We start from the raw sequence: 22,165 nt of genomic DNA, 5'->3' as shown, positions 1-22,165 counted from the left end.
TACCTGGATTGGACTTTCTACTACACTAGACATTTTACCATCACTTACTACCTGCTGGGAGTCAGAGACGCCAATGGACAGCTACCCAGAGTTGTACTGGTTAGTGGAATCTAGGGGTTCAGAGTGAACAGTCAAAACAGCAGCTTCGAAGGAGCAGAAGCAAAATTAAAATTGCTTTCTGTGTGTGACCCACCAAGTCCAGCTCAGACAAGAAGCCAGTTTAACTTGAACACTGAAAAGGTCTTTGTGGTGTGGAGTCAGTTTAGCCAGGGTGAGACGTGATGTCACAACCATCTGCTCAAATTCTCATCTTTGTCATCAGCTTTGCTACCTCAAAGACATTGAGTTATGATAGAATTTCTGCGAATGGTAACAGGTGGCTCCTACGAAGAGTTCCATGGTCAAAGATACTGGCAAAAAAATAGTTTTCTCAAAAAATAAATAGATTTTTCTTGCTGTAGGCACTCTAAGAGTCTCTAATAGTTTAATACACACTGTGAAATCTATAAAATGGGGTTTAAGATATAGCAGTTTCATATTCACTTGTTCATTAAATGTTCTTATTCTTCAAACTTCAGGTTTTCATTCAATAGATATTTCCTGAATGCCTACTGTGTGCAGGCATGGGAGTCGGGGATTAACTGAATACATAAGACATCATCCCTTCCCTAAAAGACATGATAATCTAACAGACTGCTTAGCTGAGTCCTTTCTTCTGTAGAATTCTCTTAGAAGAGACCTGCCCTATGCCATTTCCAGATTTCTGCCACTGAAAAGCTATTCGTTAACACAAGTATACAAATCACCTGAGAATGAAACTGCCTTGTGAGAGGTCTTTTTTTTTTTTAACAGAGAAAGAAATATCATATCTCTTATGTGCAGAAAAAATGATATAAATGAACTTATCTACAAAACAGAAACAGCCTCACAGACTTAAGAGAATGCAATTAACGGTTACCAGCAGGGAAAGATGGGGGAAAGGGATAGTTAGGGAGTTTGGGACTGATATGTGCACACTGCTATATTTAAAATGGATAGCCACCAAGGACCTACTGTATAGCACAGGGGACTTTGCTCAATATTATGTAACAATATAAAATGGGAAAAGAATCTGAAAAAGAATATACACATGTATATGCAAAAAGAAGAGACACATTTTTGTAAAAGGGAATAAACATACATTCACAATCAAGTATGACACAAATGCTTCAGTTTCCTTTTCTATCTTTGGTCAGTTTTAGTTAGGATGGAAACTTTGATAAAGTCACAAAGCTTTTCCACTTCTCTTTTTCTTGGTCCTGACGCCTTCGTATGTATCAGACATCACACCCCCGTTTCTTCCTCTGTTCACTCAGAAAAGATCTGATATCAATCTTTGAATTTGTTAGGACTTCCCGTGAGACATATCCACAGAACTTTTAGTTATATGTTGGTGAATATTCCTGGATAGTTTTGGGCACTTAACTTGCTTCTTCCTCAGTCTAACACACATGTACACACAGGCATGTACACATGTATATGTGCACATGCATACAGACACACTCACACAGACCTTCCCTTCAAATAGGGCAAAATCCAAGGTTCTGTTCTCCTTGCAGGTGAAGTAAGATACCTAGATGCATTCAATAAAATAAAACAGACATTATTTTGAGCTATGAAACAACTCTCAATATATTGAATGGGATTGATATTATGTTCTCTGATTATAAAGTATATTTTCTGATCATAAGATAATGAAACTGGAATTTGATAACAGAAATATACCTAAAAAAAACTCTTCAAATATTTTGAAATTGACCCATGCATCAAAAAGGAAATCACAAAAGATATTTTTAAATGTCTTTATCTAAATGAAAATAAAAACACAATATACCAAAATCTGTGGAATGCAACAAAAACAGTGCTTAAATAGAAGTTTATAGCATGAAATGTTTCCATTAGAAAAGAAGCAAGATAAATCAGTGATCTTAGCTTCCAATTTAGGAAACTAGAAAAAGAAGAGGAAATTAAACCCAAAGTCTGTTGTTGTTATTTAATCACTAAGTCACGTCTGACTCTTTGGAACCCCATGGACCATAGCTCACCAGGCCCCTCTGTCCATGGGATTTCCCAGGCAAGAATACCAGAGTGGGTTGCCATTTCCTCCTCCAGGGGATTTTTCTGACCCAGGGATCTAACCCATGTCTCCTGCACTGCAGGCAGATTCTTTACCATCTGAGCAAGCAGAATGAAAAAAAAATAATAAAAGCTACCCTAGTTCAGCACATACTACGACCCAGGCATTGTCTTAAGTGCTTTAAGTCCAAGTATCTTTTCTAAACTTAGTCATCATTATTATGCTTTTCAGATGAGGAAATTGAGCCTTGCTAAGGTTCAATAACTTTCCCAAGTCCATCTAGTGAGTTGAGAGACAGAATTGTGATTTAAACCTAGATCTCTATGCAACATCCTGCAGATTTAATTGAGCATATTTATACTATTAAGAATATTTTATTCTCTTCAAATTTGATATTTCTATTATATAATACATATATATGATACAGTATATAATACAAAAAATATGCATATATACATATGCATTTCACATACATACAAACATATGAGTATATTGTATATATGTGTATACAATATATAATTGATATATACACAATATATATGTGTATATGTATAAACACAGACACACATACAAATTCTTTATCAACCAAGAACCAAAAGGTCCTATTCCTAGCATGTAAGGCTCCTGGCATGTTGGAGGACAGTTTAGAGTTCAGCCATTGCTATTATCATCACTGAAAATTGTTCTGTCAATGAAATGATCTACCATGAAGGACATCTGTGGAAACACAGTCTGTGACTAGAGCCCATGAATAATTTCCAGTTGTTCCTGCCAGTCTCTTACACTACGTGTCCTTGAGTCTTAGAGACATGGGCAGGTAGCTGAAAGCATCACAGCATATGCCATGGCCACTATAATTCACTCAAGTGTTAAAAACTGCTCACAAGGATACACCTAGCCTCCCCCAAATACTAGGCAACCAAACTTGTGTTCCTTACAGGAGAAGCCAAATGCATCTCCCTTCAAGCACAAGTAGTAAAGAGAACTGGATGCTTGATTCTTATTCCCAGGACCACTATTAAATTATTCTGTCAACTTGGGCAAGTCACTTGGGGATCCTCCTTGGATCTTTAGTGTTTTCAGCTGTTTAATGGGAGCGAGGAAACATATCCCATGCTCTCTCCCTGTTGTTGACTGTTTCCCCTCTCACCCTCTGCACAACTGACAGTGTTAACTAGCTGATCGGTATTATTCTGATTATCAATTCCCAATCTCCACAAAAGTAAAAATCAGATCATAATATTCACCTGCTCCAGACTTTGGGACTCTGTGGGAGAAGGCGAGGGTGGGATGTTCTGAGAGAATAGCATTGAAACAAGTATACTATCAAGGGTGAAAGAGATCACCAGCCCAGGTTGGATGCATGAGACAAGTGCTCAGGGCTGGTGCACTGGGAAGACCCAGAAGGATGGGATGGGGAGGGAGGCAGGAGAGGGGATCAGGATGGGGAACACATGTAAATCCATGGCTGATTCGTGTCAATGTATGGCAAAAACCACTACAATATTGTAAAATAATTAGCCTCCAACTAATAAAAATAAATGAAAAAAAAATAATATTCACCTGCTCCAAATCCTCCCATGTCTTCCCGTTTCACTAGAATAAAATCTTAAGTCTTTACAACGACCTGTAAAGCCCCACAACTTTCTCCCCCTTTGCCTCTGCCCAAACCCCAATCATTTTGCTGACTTTATCCATTACTCTTCCCTTCGGTACTAGTTTGCTAGAGCTGTCATAGCAACACACCACAGAATGGGTGACTTAAACAACAGGAATTTACTTTCTCACAGTCCAAGACCAAAGTTTCACCAGGTGTGGTTTCTCCTGAGGTCTCTCTCCTTGGCTTAAAAATGGCCACCTCCTCGTTCCGTCCTCCCATGGTCTTTCCTGTTTTAATAAGGACGTCGATCAGATAACATTGGGGCCCACTCTGAAGTCCTCGTTTGACTTAGCTGTCTCCTAACACAGCCATGTTCTCACGTACCATAGGTCAAGCTTTCAGCGTGAAATCTGAGGGGATACAGTTGAGCCCACATTACCCTCTCTCACTCTGCTCCAGCCAAATGGGCCTTTCACATGTTATTCAAACATACGACTTGCCTTTGCATCGTCTATTCCTTGTCTCTCAAATACTGCAAAATACAATAATGTCTGTTGCAATCTCCTAACTTTAAGGATGCGGCTGTAACTTAATGGACGTGTCAGCCCTGGCTAGAGTACTGTAAGATTCATCCTAAGCTACTTTTCATCTCCTTGTTTCTCTCTCTTGCTCAGTTTATTCCCTTTAAGTCTTCACTCTAAAGCCTTCACAGGTAATGTCTTTACAGTTGGATGTCCCTTCTTTCATTCAACCTAGTCAGTGTAGAGCTTTCATCTTCACTCTGGTATGGCTGCCAAATATAGATTGTGCGGACTTATCCATGTAAAAGAAGTGCATTGAATACCACGTCATGAGCCAGTCACTGTTAGTGCCCAGGGATATTCAGGAAAACCTTAAGATGAGGATTGTTGAGGACTAGTGAATATAGCACCAGCATAAGCGAGGCAATGGCAGAGCCCAGAGAAGGAACATTTAAATGAACAGACACCAAGGCAGCTTCTGGAAAGAGATGGCAATAGAGCTGAAGCTTGAAAAACAGTTAGTAGGCATTATAACCGGGAAGAGAATTTTCTAGACTGTGTTAGCATCATGTGAGAAAATACAGAAGCAAGGAAAAGCATGATATGGACAGAGTGAAGGATACACTGAGAGAAATGCGATAAGCAGGCTTGATTGAACAAGGAGCTACAGTAAAAGCCATACATGCCAAGAACCTGTAACTTGGGTTCTAGGGAGTGTTAACAAATTCTTAGCAAGAGAGTAATTCGGTCAACTCTCTAAGTTAGGAACTTAGTCATCACCGAAGAGGATGACTTACAAGAGCTGGTTCTGGACAGAGGAGCCCAATTAGGAAGTTACTGTACTGCAGTAACTCTGCTGTGAAAACATAAGAACCAGAATCACGTCAGAGACAACACAAACAGAATGGAATGTATGACTGTACAATGAATTAAGGAAACTGAATCTACAGGATTGATACTGGGTGTAGATGTGGGAGTTGAACAAGAAGAAAAACCTAGAACAAATCTCAGGTTTCTGGGTTTGGCAATGAAAGAGATGATAATGTTATTATTCACTATGAGAAGGAAGATAAACAAACTTAGTTGCAGTCATGTTGAGTGAGACATGAGAAAAGGCATCCAACTAGGCGGTTTGCTATATTTACAGTTTTGTAACCACCAATGAGAGTGTATAATTGGGTTGATGAAAGTTTCAATTGGTAGAGACCCATCTTGCTGCCTTGTTCTCTTTCGAAGAATTCTATTCTTCTAATCACACCATAGAATCATAAGCAAAAGGAAGTATGCTAGAGTTGCTTCTACAAGAGACCAAAAAGACATAGTATTGGATTAGCCAAAAACTTTGCTTGGGTTTTTCCATAACATGTTACAGAAAAACCTGAGGAAACTTTTTGACCAACCCAAATACATCCACAATGCCTCTCCTACAATGTAATATCTCCTAAGGTACAGCTGTCCCTTGGATTCCCAAAATGTGGGTGGGTGAATCAGTATGACATGGCATAAACACTAACCACACTTACAGTGACTACATAGCAATCTCCTGATCTCTGCTGTATGACAAAATATAGTGATCAGTGCAGAAGTATAGTGCTTCACAGATAACCAGGTGTTTTGTTTTAACCTCAAAAATCTAGTGAAGTGGGCAAAAGCAATGATATTTTCTGGTTTTCATTTTACCGATGAGGAATCAGACAAATAGAGATTAAGTGACTTGGCCAAGGTCATATTTAGTCTACTGTGAGCAAGAGTAAGTCTTATGACTTTCAACTCAGCTCTTTCCAATACATCACACAGGTTCTCCAAGCGGAGCACACTAACAAAGGAAATGTGATCTGCTCCCCATGCCGGTTTAACAGTGATAGCAATTTAATCTTCGAAGTAATCAACCCAGGCTTTTCACTTAGCAGTGAAATTGCAGGTGGAAACTATAGCACTTGAAACTCTACCTTTTACATTTCTGTATTGATCCTACTTGATGGTTAGTGATATTAAGGGGATACATCCTACATCTAGTGTTTCACAGCCAAGCCCTACAAAGCAGAGTAACCCACAACACAGAAGGCGCTGAGTTTCTTTCTTGGCTCTAAAGGATCATTAATCTTGACCTCTCTTTTCTGTTCAGCTGCTGAAAAGAACTGGCTTTCATTCTAATAATTATCATCATCATTATTTTATCAGTTTATCAAGAATCCCCTAAATTTTAATGTGGTCAGGAATACCTACTGAGATCATATTCTTCTATGTACTAAATGATACTGTCATAAATTACCAGCTGCTAAACATGAATATCTCAGAAGTTGTAATTCCCTATCAATTTCACTATTATAGCATCATAAATTGCCAAACTGTGTGGCTTTTTAGAAAGTTAAAAATATACTATATATGATTAATCCTGCCTTAATGACTTTCTCTTGATTTTTGTGGTTTCTCAGGGATGCAATTTTCAGGGTTTATGTAAATGTTTTATTTCATGTGATAAATTAAGACATGAGTCTTTTGTAAAGGAGAGAAAGGAGAGTAATTTGATTCTCTGAAGAGATGGCACTGTATTAGAGAAGCTTGAAATGTTTTATCTACTAAAAATTCCAGGCTGAAAAGAGTAAAATTACCTCCTTCTCTCTTTAAATGCTTTTACCCTAGTGGCATTATATAATTATCCACAAAAGGGTGTGTCATATTACACCATCACTACCTTTCTTTCCCTTAGCTGGACATTTCAAAGATAAATAGATGAGAAATGGTGTCACTCAAAAGAGATATCAAAAATTCATCCACACAAGCTTCCTTGAACTGGTCTCATTTAATAAATGAAGCTATACATTTTCACTTAAATATCAGTTCAGTTCAGTTCAGTTGCTCAGTCATGTCCAACTCTTTGTGACCCCATGGACTGCAGCATGCCAGGCCTCCCTGCCTATCACCAACTCCCAGAGTTTATCCAAACTCATGTCCATTGAGTAGGTGATGCCATCCAACCATCTCATCCTCTGCCGTCCCCTTCTCCTCCTGTCTTCAACCTTTCATATATAAAACCTTAACTGTTCCTCAATTTTGACATGGCCCAGGAGGCCCTTTGTTCATTCTCCAACCTTACCTCCTTCCACTTTCTCCAACCATGGTGTCATCTTTTCAGTTCACTGAACACCTCAAGTCTATTCATTGTGCCTCGGGGCCTTTGCACATCCAGATAATTCTTCCTGCCCACCCCCCCAACCACCACAATCCATTTTTATATGGTTTCTAACATTTTTTTCCCTGTCACTTCATCTTGTTTATTTTCCTTATAGTGCTTATAAAAATTTGCAAAAAAAAAATATTTTTAAGTGTTACTTCTTATCTGTCTTCTTCAACTCCATTAGGCCAGATAACATCTCTAGCCAGTGGTTCATACTGTACATCATTGGTATTCTATATATATTTACTGAATGAATGAATGACAGGAATTTCTACTCAAATTTTTAGTTGATGCCTATACACTTACACCTTAATAATATCCCCTATATTCTAAATGCACACATATTTCCATAGGTAGGGGAATCATCACCCACAGTTCTCTAGGCATGTAAGCATTAGAATGATAAAACATTCTGCCAACATTCACTTACTAATACTTTTCAGATATGTTACCAAAATGGAGTGTGAGGCTTGAAGCTATCAATGTGATATTATTAATAAATATAATGATGAAATTTTTTTACTAAAAAGGACCTGTTCACTTAGTAGCATGGAATGTAGTACTTGTATCACTTCCCTACCTCCCTCAAATTATTTATTCCTTAAGTTACAGAAATTTCATAAACTTTATTAAATTTCATAAAATTTAAACTCAAATGAAATACTTTAACTTAGTAACAATCAATTTAATACTATTTCTTTCGTTTGGTTTTCATTCACGATGGAGAGCAGCCCGCATTTTTTCCTTAAAAGAAATCCATTCTTCAATTTTGGAAACATTAATAAACAATTAACTCATTTCTGAGTCATCACTAGCTCGTTTCTTAATCCCAATTTAAAAAAAAAAATCTTAATAAACATAGCCATGTTTTATGATGTACAAGACAAGCTAAAAGTTTTTTAATGCAAACCAAAATGTATCAGTAGACCGAGCATGGTCAGGGTGGTAGCAAGAAGAATACTTACTGCACCCAAACAACTTCATCAATTCTGGTTTCATGCAAGCTCATTCACGAGGCCTCAACCTTCCATCTTCAGCTACACACGCCTGAACTGCTGCCTTAGATGGTTCTGTGTTATGGGGAGCTGACAGAAAATACGGTCATTATATTAGATCTAGGGGTGACAAACTTTCCCTATAAAAGACCAGATAGTACTTTAGACTTTGTGAGTCACACGGTCTCTGCCACAACTACATGGACTACACATAAAAAGATACGAGTAGGAGTGTTATAATAAAACTTTATTTACAAGGACAGGTTATGGGCTGGATTTAGCCCGCAGCTGTAGTTTGCCAACCCCTGCATGAAATGATCACGACATAGATGGCTTTGTGAAAGGGAGTTAGCCATAGGGTAAATTCCAGGTCCACACACATCTATTAAACACCTACTAAATGTCAAGGGTTTCAGATAGTGTCATAACTAAACTTTACAACTGATCCATATTTGGTTTCAGATGTGAAACTGAAATTACCTAGCTTCTAAGTTCTATAGTGAGACCATGAATTCATTCTCCTCTAGGACTTAAGACCATGGAGTTTAACAACGTGGGCTTGAATCTTGCCTCAGCTGTTTATTAACTATGTGCTTTATGGAAAATGACTCGACCTTTGTGTGTCCCAGTGTCTTCACCTGCTTCAGACAATGGTCGTAAGGATTAATAAGCCACAAATAGTGTCTGGAACACCATCCTGTGCTCAATGCGTGTGGCCAGCTACAAAAACAATTCTGTAGACACTTAAGGCTCCAGAGAGTTCTCTCAAAGTTTCCACAAATATTTGACCCAAACAATGTTGTTTTTCACTATTTAAAACACTTGAATAAAAAGAAATGCATACCAAATTTAATCTATTTTCTTCTTCTATGTTTTATCTTGTGCTGTTAGCTTTTTTTGTGCCCAGATAGTAGAGCAAAGCTTTTCCTGTTCTTCCTGTTTATTTAAAGATTATGCAGTGAATTCAAGGTAAGACCATTTTTAACTACTTATCTGTGTGAATCAGAATTGTCTTCACATTGTGCAACCAAAGTTAAAAAAAAGTAGAAAGTTAGAAGTTGACATGGATATAAAATTCTCATTTCTAACTTTGTGTTAATCAGAAAAACTTCATTATTCTCAATAACTGACTTTATAATAAGTACATATTATAATTTACTTTAAAAAACCTTTATACCAAAAATGACTCACTGTTTTGTTTTGTTTTCTGTTTTAAATATTGAAGTTTCATGTCAGGTTTCCTTTGGAGCTAAAAAAGGCATTCCCCAACAAAAACATTTAACTTGAGCAGTTTGTTTCTTTAATGATTTTTTTTTTTTCAAGACCAAGGCTTGAAATCACTAGTATGAGAATGATTCTTATGTACCTTTAAAAAATCACACCCTGACAGTTAGGACAAGACAAAGAGTTACTAAAGAGAGTTCTTTAATCCCTCCACTCCCTCATCATCATCATTATGCTCAATGGCATCTATATATATTTTCTCCTTCGATCTTCCTGATAATCCTCTGAGTTTGCCGGGCAGGTGCCATTAGTCTCATTTTATATTAGGTTGCCCAAAAAGTTCATTTGGGTTTTTCCATTACACCATATGGAAAAACCCAAACAAACATTTTGGCCAACCCAGGACATGAGGAAGTTGAATGAGACTCAGAATATAAATAACTTCCCAAGACCACACTACTAAGCAAGTAGCAGAGTTAAAACTCAAATCAGGAGACTTACTGCTCCAGAGCTTTCCCCATCAGTTTTGATACCAAAGAGATGACTGGGATTTTGAAATGGTGCTTTGGAGGTTCAGAGGTCAACCCTCAATCCATTGCTGAGGCTGATGGAGATGTGGGCTCATCAAACACATCTTATTCCTTGGCGTTTTTCCTACATGCTGACCTAGCTCTCTAAGGACAAAGGCCAGCCTAAGCACTTGTAATGTGTGCTTTCATTATTTTTCTCGACTCTGTCTCGCCTTTTGCAAGAGTCATTTGACATAACATTTTGTTAAAAATCCACATGTAGGTCTTAAATTCAGTTCTGGTTATGGTCTCCTAGAGCTTATTTATGCCCTATGAGGGCAGGGGCAGTACTGGATATTTATAACACAGGGAGGTATCCAAATCATACCTGTGAATAAAAGTATCCTGGAATCAAGCATCACTCTACCATCTACTTTTTCTTTAGCTCTCTTTTCTTTCTTTTTTTTTTTTTTTTTTTGTTTCCAGGTGATTTTGAAATTTTGATCCTACTTCCCTCCAATTTTTTCTGTATATCATTGTCAGTGTAATCTCAAAGCCTCCAGGTTCTCCAGTGACTCTCCAAACAAGGTGAGATTCTCTGCCTGAGATTCAAGCTTCTCCAGGACATGGAAGGCCCTATTAGTATCTATGATGTGTCCTCTCCACAACCCTTCATCTACAGAGCTGCTCTGTGTCTTGGTCATTGCTTGTCTGTCTGCTGTTTCATTTCTCTCCACAGATCCAAATTCTACTCGTGATCTCAGATCCAACCCAACCTTAATTTTCCATGAATTCTTTCTTCCCTAGTAATTTTAGCCTTTAGAATTTTCATAATACAAATTTTGTCATACTTGATGATACTTGTATTATTAACATTTTATGGGTTAGTCCAACCTCTGTGGAGAACACTGGCAATCATAAAAAATTGCACCCACATTTCTCTACCTCCCACACTGTAAAATCCACTAAATTCTTCATAAAATAATTCATAGACTTAATTAAACTGAAATAAGCCCAAAGTACAGATGCAAAAAACTCAACATGTTTCTGAGATATGTCCAACCCATAGTCTGTGCTTATCTCAAGATAATTCTCCACTGTACTTTTAATAAAAGGGAAAGCTTTAATTTCATATTTTGTTTTTCCTCCTTTAGTATTGTCATTGTTATTGATATTTATAAGTAAAATATGCCACTGAAGTGTCTATAAACACCCAAGAATGAATTATAGCAAATATTTAACAACAGACTACCTTCTACTAGGTTAAACAAAACGAGTGATACATCAGATCATCAAACACCTTTCACCTGGAAAGAGAGCTAACAGTTTCCTTTACTGTCATCTAAAAGATTCGGGAAAGTCTAACTAAGACATCACAAAAGATTTCAATGAGTAGGGCATAATTCGACCTTTCACATCTCCTGTCTAGAGAGAAAAACTAAACATAGAAAAAGATACTCTCTGTAAGTCTTCAACCCTACATGTTTTTTAAAAAGTTACAGTGTGAATGAAAGGCAAATTTTATTTATATTTAAGAAATGAGAAGAGAGGAGTTGTAGGTTGTTAATATCAAGGAATATTTTGCCCTGTTCCAGAAGAAGAACATACATTTTTGTCTTCAAGTCAGTTTCTAAGTCAAGTTCCTTCAAAACAGGCAAAGTCAAGCCTTGGTTCTGGCTATAGACATGTGGATAAGTAGAGGGTGAGGAAGAGGGGTCTTACCCCTGCCATCAGTTTTATTTGTTCTGATATGTAATATTCTTTCTCCACCTGAAGTTGATGTCAGGGTGACTGGAAAGCAAGAACCTGGTTGACTGAGCAGAAGCAATCTGTTGTATTCCGTTCTTTGAACCCAGAGATAATCAAAGACTGTTATTTCATCTCCTGGCTGACCTAACAGTAGAGTGAAAAATGAGCTAAGAATGTGAGATAGCCAGATCATCTGAGTATATTTTAAAAAAAAAATCAGTGTGCCTCTTGAAATTGGTCAGACTTAGCTGATATGTTTTGTTTTCTTTATTAGTAATTTGGATTTTTTTCCTATATTCCAGACACCTCTGTTGCTGTGGGATTTAATCTATTGGGTAAGAGTAAATGACTTAAACTGTAATCATATTTACAAAAAGCACAGAAAAGATGTTAAGGCTGTAAACAACATAGAATTATACCCTGAGAATCTGGCTAGGCGAATTGGGACAGAACTCTATAAAAATTTAAATGTCTTCCTTGAATTTCTAATTGGAAACTGCTACTATATGAGTTGCTGTTCATTAGTCATTCCAGCCTTGGTCATGTAGTATTTATTAAGACTATCCCTCCCTTGGAGCATGGGAGAAAATGTTGACTAAACATATATTTTTAAGCAAAAGGGAAGTGGACTGGGTAGAATTTGCAAGACCTGACTTCCAGTCCCTGCACATCCCTGTGTGACCTTGGACAATCATCTTTACCTCTCTGGTCTATCTAGGGTAAACAAAAGATTGACTTAAGATAGAAATCCAAATTGTGCTCCGTTAGTGGGGTGGTTGTGAAGAGCAAAGCCTGCCTCAGGATATTCATACTCTCTTTTCCACTCCCTAGAATGCTCACCACCCCAACTTTACCCCCCCCCCAACTCTGACCCTACCTGCAGATCTGTGCATAGCTCATTCTTTCCCATCATGTAATTCTCTGCTATCATGTACTCCCTTAAATGGAGAAGGACACGGCAACCCACTCCAGTATTCTTGCCTGGAGAATCCCAAGGACATTGGAACCTGGTGGGCTACAGTCCATGGGGTCACAAAGAGTCAGATATGACTGAAGCGGCTGAGTCATGCACTCAGTCAAGCACTCCCTTACAAGTCCCTCCCACTACTGTTTAGCGCAGAGAACTCTTCTCAGTACCCTGTAATGACTATATGGGAAACTACTCTAAAAAAGTGGAGATATATATATATATACATATATATATATACATACATATATATATATATATATATAGCTAATCCACTTTGCTGTACTGTAGGAAAAAAACACAACATTTTAAGTCAACTATGCTCCAATAATTTTTTTTTCTAAAGTAGTACACACATAAAAAAGTCCCTCCGGGATAGTTCTTTCTAATACCTCCTCTTCCCTATCCCTTACCCTCCTGCATGCTTCTTGGCATTTATCATTACTTAGTACAAACATATATGTTTTTACGTATACCCTTTTTTGTTTGCTGTCTCTTTCCCTTGAACAAAAGCACTATAAGAGCAGGGATCTTGTCTGTTTTGTGTGTGCTTAAAACGGTACCCAGTATGTAGTAAGCATTTAATAAATATTTATTAGTTGAATGAATGGATGAATGAATCCTCACCTGGCAAAGATGACAATATACTAGGAGGGAATAGCAATTGCTCCATCTGGTTATCCAGTTTGCCATAGTCCCCACCATTCCCACTGTGTTTCTAACACTGGGTTCGTTCATTATTGGAGCTGTGCTTCTTATACTTCACCACTTTTCCACCATTAATGTTCCTGCTTGTTCTATATGGGTATTTTCATTTATGACATGATACTCCAGGGAGGCCCACACTCCAGGTCCAAGATGTGTTTGGGCAGAAAAAAGTCTGCTGCTAAAAATAATTTGAAGACTCCTAGACAAGAGGACCTTTCAAATCCCTTCCAGCTCTAACAACCAGTGAATTCATGCCTTACAGCCATTGAGATCTATAAGTATGAAATACAAGACGCATGTATTCAACTCTTCATAGCCTCCTTTAAATGTTTTTTTTTTTCTTCTTTTTTGAGTCAATCCCTGCAGGAGCCGACCATGTGAGCCCATTAAGAGAACAGTTCATTCCCACCTGCCGCCTGGAGCCAGCCAACAATCTTAGTTTCACCACTCCATTCTTGATTATGTACAGCCATTCCAATCCTGAGTGGCAGGATTTGCAAAGACAGCTGTTGGGCTCCACAAACATTTGGAGGAGGGGGAAAATATGAGGTAGGTTGCTGCATTCTTCTACTCTTTTTTTAACTGAAAGAAACAGCTGCGAGCTTCACACGGAGGATGAAGTAAACAAAAGCTCTGATGCCCAGCGCCATTCAACAGCCAACATTCAAATGCATTTTCCCCACCACGGATGTCGACGTCATTCAAATCCCCCTAGGCTCAGTCCCCCCGACAGCGCGCAGGGGAATTGGGGTCTTTGCATGCAACGTTCCCTCGACCAAATGCTGCCCACGATGTGCAATTCACTCCAATCAAAGGAGGGTGATTCAAGTCCCCCGACTCCATCAGCATTCCATTACTGGTTATCGCACACAGCGTTGTCGAGTCTCAGCAACCTCTGCGCACCGGGCAAACGCGCAGCGTTAATCTCTGACAGGCAAGCGTTCTTAGGTTCAGCGGCAGGAGCTTTTGCAAACTGTGCTGGGGCAGTAGATCTCTTATAGGAAAGTCAAGGTATGTTTAGAGGAATTCTCTGGTTCAGCCGTGGCTGGCTCATTTCTTTTGTTTCCTCTTCCCTTTTATTTGCTTATACAGAAAACAGAGTATTCATTTATTTCTCCCTCCCCCCACCATCCCTCTTAACTGCCAGGGCCATCTGTCCATATGAAACCGTCTTTGGTTGCACAGTTTTGAATCCAGGTGACAATCAAAATGAAGCAGTGATTGTCTTCTCTGAAGGGATTAAACATTTTTGAAAGCCTTTGTTTGTGTTTGTTTCAAGTTCTCCAGTTGAAATACTGTACTCCTTGAATGGCAGGGAATAAAGCCTGTGAGCTGATGTATTGAATAAGTGTGTTAAGCAGGGGCACTGTTTTCTAAATACTCTAAAATTAAGCAACTTCTTTTTAAAATGGAACTTTTGATGTTTAACAGAGTTATGTTTTCAATCTCTTTGACTTGGTTTAAAATTAAAATTCTTTGTTTTCATGTGTGCCACTTAAGGCAGCTTGGTTGGCAAGTAAATGTACTGGAAGAAAAATAATTCCTTTGTGCCCTGACTCCATAAATTCGGTAACTTAATATATCCAGTATACACATACACATAAGATTTTTAGTCAAAGATATTCACAGATAGGATAAGGAAGAAAGAAAGACTTTGTCTACGGGATTCTTTTATCCTCTTATGTTTCATGTCACCCAATTTATGCCTTTTTTTTTTAAACAAAGCCATTGCTACTCTAAGAAGTATTGATTCTGTCTAGTTAAACATGTCAAGTCAGAAGAAATGATCAATGGATTATTTCTTCAAAACATTTATTCCCTCAATAGAATCTGCAGATTTTATAATCTCAAAGAGGCAGATACAGGAGTCAAAGGAGGAAGATAAAATTTGAAATATAACCATCTTTTTTTTTTTTCACATCTATAAATGAAAACCCAAGTTAAGAAATATCGTCTTCTAGGTCTCTTATTCTACCTCTCTGTATTATCATCACATTTGATTGTTGCTGCTGTGTGAAGGAACAGGAGATGGCCTTCCTCAAATATCTGGGTGTTAAATTCAGTTCCTCTCTTAAGTAAATTGGGTTCAGTCAGTAGTGACTCACTGCCCCTGAGTCCCAGGAACCATTATCAGCAAAGGCATTCACCATCAAGGAAGACAAACACATATTCTCCTATGGGTCCATCCTTCCAACCATCTCCTGGACTCTGGTAGCCTTTCCTGAGTTAAAGATCTCCCTAAAAACACTCACGGTCATATCTTATGATGCTCAGGAAAGGCTCAAGTCCTTATAAATCCCAGATGCACCAGAAGGAAAACCACTTTGAATAGATGATTTCCATGATCTCCGAAATTCAAATACACAGTATTTCTTAAAATTAACGGACATCAGCATGAGAGGTTCAGCATGGGATCAACTCAAGAGGAATTTATGACTAAAGTACCAACAATGCTTACTATAATACAGGACAAGGCAAGAGGGAACCCCAGTAGGTCTCTGCAACAGAACTGCAGGCATCACAAGGCTAGTGCCCCAGGTCATTGCCTCTCAAAGTCTCCTATTAGAAGAATGATAAGCTGGCGTTTGCTGAGGGCACCCTCCAGAACTGCGCTGATATGTGGTATTTTTAATACTCACAAGTCTGCCAGGTAGGAATGACGTGCATTTTTTTTTCAGATTAGGAACCTGAGTCATAAAAAATGTGGCCCTGGGCCACACAATTTTATAAATATCACTTTTTTAAAAAACTTTTTTTGGAGTATAGCTGCTTTACAATGTTGTGTTAGTTTCTCCTATACTGCAAAGTGAATCAGCGGTACATGTACATATAACCCCTCTTTTTTGAGATTTCCTTCCTATTTAAGTCACCACAGGGCATGTGCTCTACAGTAGGTTCTCATCAGTTATCTACTTTACAAAGAAGAGATAAATATCATTTTTTAAAAATAGCATAGAGGATATAAAAGAATCACCTTTTCAAAGGAGTCGTATAGAACTTAGAGTGCCAATTTCATCCATAGCTTAATATATTCCTGAAAAGTAAGGGTTTGGGGAGAGCTAAATTAATTCCTTGCTTTGTCCTAGGGTGCCATTTATGTGTTCTTTTGAGGGGCATTCATTTCATATACTAAATACTTATCTGAAAGGATCATTGCCTTATTCCAATATGTGCTAATTTGTGGGGAGAGGTTTATGTATTGGGGGAATTCAATCCATTCCTGAATTTTACCCAGGAAATGAAAGCCAGATGTTTTTGGACATTTGTTATTTGCTTGAAGTAAAAGCCTAGGTTAAGATAAGAGAGATATATTGATTGGCTATTGCATCTTCCCCTGGAGAAAGTGAAACTTTACATATCTTACATTTTATCATACCTTAAAACTTCAGGATGGACCTTAATAAGAGCAAATTTTTTTTTTAATGTCCTTTTCCCTGTAGATGGCAGGGATGGAAAGATGTATTCAATTATATTAACAGAGCTCTCAATTAATTTAAATTCAAAGTGAAGCCCCCCTGAGAGTCAGGGACCTTGAGAAAAAGCCCTCTCTAGGAGAGTTCACCGTCAGGTTCACAGAGAGGCCATGGTTCTCCTGCACTCCCGGGGCGGATCTGTGGATTCCATCTCAGGCAGCCACACTTCAACAGTAAGAGGAGCTCGCTGAGTCTGTCCACGTGCGTCTGCTGGCTCGCCCGTCTGTCTGGCATCTCTGTGCCCCTCCTCTTCCACACTCCCTTCCAGGACCTTCCCAGCCAAATAAGCTGTCCTTCCAAATATGACCCTAACTCATGCAACAGCTGGAGGCGAGAACAAAACAGACTGAGCTCATAAGAAGTGTATTAGCTTTGAGTCCTCTTTTTTTTTTTTCCAGCACTAAAGGATGTTTGGAATATACATCTAAGGAACTTTTTCAAAAAATTTCATTCATAAAGATTGTTGAAGGATTTCTCAGAGTTTCAGCTTAGCAGATCTTTTGGAAGGTATGAATGCCTGGTTTATTATTTCTCCATCTCCTGTTTCTGAGCGTGGGGAGGACAGAAGACTCACAGCTGGCTAGCCACACTTCTCCTTAGAGATGCTGATGATCTCCATCATCATGGTCCCTGGCCATTCTTTGGAAGAACTAAGAGACACTATATTCGTGAGATAACTGGACCATGCATTGAAGACCCAGGCTTTCTTCCTTCACTTTCCCTTGAAACTGTCTTCACTCTGAGAGTCAAAGAAGCAATCTATTATACATTTAGGGAAGTACTGCAAAATCTGTACAAATAAGGTGCATGCTCTGCCTTCTTCATATAGTTTAGTTCTGACTCAGGGGACTTGGGAAAAAAAACTCAAAACAACTGAGTCATGGTGAGTTTCTTTCTTTTTTTTTTTTGGTAGGTAGATCAGGGGAATCCCAAATACATAGTATATCATACGTCAGCAAGACATTATGACAAACTCTGGTCTTGATGCTCCTAACGGAGAGTTTTTTACTCAATTAAAGTTCATGTGGGGAAGTGGCTAATGTGTGGGGCTGAGCTTGGTCCTTGGCCCTATTCCTGATTGGAGATCACAGAACCAGGAAGGGCAGGTAACACATCTGAATGACTGGATCAGGATTCAGTAATAACATAAGAGCACAACACGTGGACCAAACACAAGATGATAAAATTTAGCAATGCTAATTATGAAATTCTGCATTTAAGTTTCAAAAAGCAATATAGTTTTGGGGAAGGAGAAGCCAAACTTAATACTGGCTAAAAATATTTTGGAGATTGCTATTGTCCATCATCAGATGTGATGTAACCTCCAAAATATCCCAAGTAATCTTAAACTGATTTAACAGTAAAAATAACATCTGGCATTTACTGAATACCTCTCTGTGCTTAGGGAGGAAACCTATAATGATGGTGTAACTATTCCCATTTTACAGATGAGAAATGGAGGAGACGGAGTAACCAGCACTAGGTCAAAATGGCTAGCAAATAGCAGAGTCAAGACTTCAGTCAAGGCTGGGTGCCGTTCATGAAAAAAATTTTTTAAGAACTTTGCATTAGCTACTCATATCACCTATGAAAAATGTTATTTATCTTAAGGAAACAAAATTAAATGAAAACATTAATGAGCGTCTGGAGAAAGATGACTGGGATGGTAAAGAGTCTGGAAGTCATGCAATAAAAGGCATAGTTGAAGAGATAGTAAACATTTAACATGAAAAATAGAAGATCTAGATGGATATGGAAGATATCTTCAAAAACTTAAGACCTAAAGGGTAAACTGGAAGCTACAGGCAGATTTGAACCCTAAAAAATTTTCCAACAATAAAAGTTTCATTACACACAAGGGAAGAAAAAGCTCCAAAAGGACTGAGCACATTCCATCACTAGAAGTACTCAGCAGATGTAGAGACCTTTCCAGTAGGGTTGTTCCAGAGTGAAATTGTGCTTTCGGAGATATTTAGCTTAGCTGAGGGATCCCTAATTTGAGTTCCTTAGGTGAGCTTCATGAAGTCTTGAATCTCTAGAAATTATATGCAAAATTTATATGTCTGTATCAGTTCTGTTCAGTTCGGTAGCTCAGTCACGTCTGACTCTTTGCGACCCCATGGACTGCAGCACTCCAGGCTTCCCTGTCCATCATCAACTCCCAGAGCTGCCTCAAACTCATGTCCATCAAGTCAGTGATGCCATCCAACCATCTCATCCTCTGTTGTCCCCTTCTCCTCCTGCTTCAATCTTTCCCAGCATCAGGATCTTTTCCAATGAGTCAGTTCTTCGCATTAGGTAGCCAAAGTATTGGAGTTTCAGCTTCAGCATCAGTCCTTCCAATGAATAGTCAGGACTGATTTTCTTTAGGATTGACTGCTTTGAACTCCTTGCTGTACAAGGGACTCTCAAGAATCTTCTCCAACATCACAGTTCAAAAGCGTGTGTGTGTGTGTGTGTGTGTGTGTTCACCATCCCCCTCCCAGAGAGATGGTGCATATATTTCTTCAGATCCTCAAAGCAACGCTATAAAATCTGAACCAAAAAATGGAGTCCCCTCTAATTCTGCAATTCTATTATTCTGTTTTGTAAAACCAGTCTGACCCTTCACAGAGGTGTACCCCCCAAAACTGTATGATTGATTTAATGCTAGGGACAGAGGAGAATGAACAAATTCAGGAAAACTTCAACATTTTGAGCCTAGTAACTGAGAAGCTGCTGATACTATTGAGAGATAAAAAGGTTGAAGCAAGAGGTCTATTATCAGAGGAAGATAATTAAGTAGAAATAAATGGGCAGACTGAAGCCTGTCTAAGACTCCAGCACTGAGTATGTATCCCAAATAGTCTTTTACTTCATGGCAGAAAAACGCTGAAATTAAAGATGTATATATAAATAGAGAAAAACTACTCAAAATTTAGAACCATGAAATGTTATAACTCTAACTAGTCTAGAGATCACTTACTTCAATTCTCTAATGTTATAACTGAAGAAACCACGTCTTAGAAAAAAACTAAGAGACATACTCTCTATCACAGTACCCTGATTGCCAATCCAACTCTATGTCTACAAATTTAAGGGGAAACAAAATCCAGACTTCTAAAACATTCAAATCTGGAATAAAGATACCACTTGAATTTTCCAGGGGGAAAAAAGCTAATCTTAACTACATATAATACACAAAGATCCACTTTGTTATGGTATAAGGCAAGACCATAACACTGCCCCTTAAGAGTTTTAAAGTATGAATTCCACTCTTTAGCATGCTCTGGCGTATTTTCACAGTATTTTTAACCTTGGTCTTCATAGTCTGATTGACATCAAGAAAATTACATGGATTCCTAAAGAAAAGGGAAGCCATATAGCTGTGCTTTTTAGTGTTGGTGAACTAACCACACAAGTCTTTGGGTTTTCTTTCAGATGTTTTATTTACTTCTTAGAACAGAAAAAGACTAGTTGGAGATGCACTGATGCCTGAGATGGTCTTTGGTTGTGTCTCTACCAGCCATGCTGGGCCACATGAAGTTCCCCCAGGCCCAGTTCTGACCCATCTTTACTATATATATATAAACTAAACTAGTGGTTTATATATATATATAAAACCACTATATCATTTTTTTAAAAATCTATCTGATAAGGTCAAGGTGAGGTTGAGATAAGAAAAGTTTGGAACGAGTCTCATTTGAGACTTATTTCCTGAGAAAACAAATTGCTTTTCATAATCTGAAAATGTATGGAATTTTGACATGCAAGTTTGTGTGTGTGTGTGTGTGTGTGTGTGTGTGTGTGTGTTCATTCACCTTCTGAGGGATTCAAATTGAGTAAAACTGTGGTTGGGGAGTGGCCGAAATGACCCAGGTGTCAGCTACTATAACTGATTCTTTAAATATTAAACCCAAACCCAGACTCCATGTTCTAACTCATACTGAAGCTTTATATGGCCTTGGAGTAGAGGTATAGTGATCTCCTGGGAGTGGCAAGGTCCAATTAAAATTCAGTTCACTGTCTTTAGGAAAGACATAAGCAGCTATATATCCTTTGAGAGAGTCTTAGGAAATACACACCTGAGCTTTAAATGGCTACTCATTTGACTGTGAAGTTGAATTTCAATTCATCTGGGAGACAGAGCATGAGAAAGAATTCAAATAACAACGCTCTGTATTTCCTGGAGTGTTACCAGGGAGAAAAGAGCTCCTGGAAAATGAACGCCTTACACATTTGCAGATATTACCAGCCACTTATAAAAACATGACTATTGTTACGTCTAAAAGTCATTCCTTTTAGGGGATGCCTTAGAGTGAACTGAAATGTGGCTGACATTTCTACCATTTGATAAAATGTTTTTTTTAATATGATGTTTAAGTTCTCTTAGTTAAAGAGAGAGAGAGAGAGAGAAAAGGAAAAGGAAAGAAAAAAATCTATAACCCAGTATTTATAAGCAATTCCAGGCACTTCACCCATAAAATAACTCCTGGGAAGATATTATACTTCTAAACACAAAAGCTATTAGCAGCCTTTTCTAATTCTCTTTCAGTTTAGTAAGGGAATTGTTGACTCTATTTCCTATATAAAAAGACAAAAATATACAACAGATTGAATAGAAAACATACAGACAAATGCTTTCCATTTCATCCATCAGCTGACTACTAAGATGAAACACACCCACAATGTATGTATAAGAGTTTCCCCACTGCCACCTCACTCAGAGGTTCTTCAACTTCCTTCTCTTTTTTATAGCATGGGGCTAATGTATTTTTTAAAATAAAAAAGATAAGCTATTATATTGCTTCAAAGCTACTCTGTCTCACTGCCCCCACTTCAAATTCTGATTGACTGTCACTGATTTTATTTGAGACCACTGACAGATTGATGAAATAAGATGGACAGGTATATCATATACCCATATTTAGGTATAAAATGGCATTGTCCTAGGAGTGGTTTAGTTACACAGCCCACTTACTCCTTCAACAAATGTGCTGAACAGTAGTATCAGTTAAGGCAATGCAAATGGACATATTATGTAAACCCTCACATTTCAATGGGCAAATTTTAATACCATAAAGGTTTAATTATCATTGACAGAAGTAGTGCAATGAGAGTGACTTAGATTCAGAGTCAGAATCCC

General features: G+C 38.2%; 1 long non-coding RNA gene across 1 annotated transcript in view; it reads right to left on the bottom strand.

Annotated features, from left to right (window-relative positions):
• Nucleotides 1–22,165, bottom strand: part of LOC122427078 — a 127,766-nt gene that overhangs the window by 76,973 nt on the left and 28,628 nt on the right. Inside the window, exon 2 of the long non-coding RNA XR_006265348.1 lies at nt 8,381–8,500. This is a non-coding gene — a long non-coding RNA (uncharacterized LOC122427078). The remainder of the gene's footprint in view (nt 1–8,380; nt 8,501–22,165) is intronic.

This window comes from Cervus canadensis, chromosome 25 (genome assembly GCF_019320065.1).
Source record: "Cervus canadensis isolate Bull #8, Minnesota chromosome 25, ASM1932006v1, whole genome shotgun sequence".
Classification (NCBI taxonomy): Eukaryota; Metazoa; Chordata; class Mammalia; order Artiodactyla; family Cervidae; genus Cervus; species Cervus canadensis.
The sequence above is the reverse complement of the archived record's forward strand: the minus strand, read 5'-3'. Positions and strand labels throughout refer to the sequence as shown.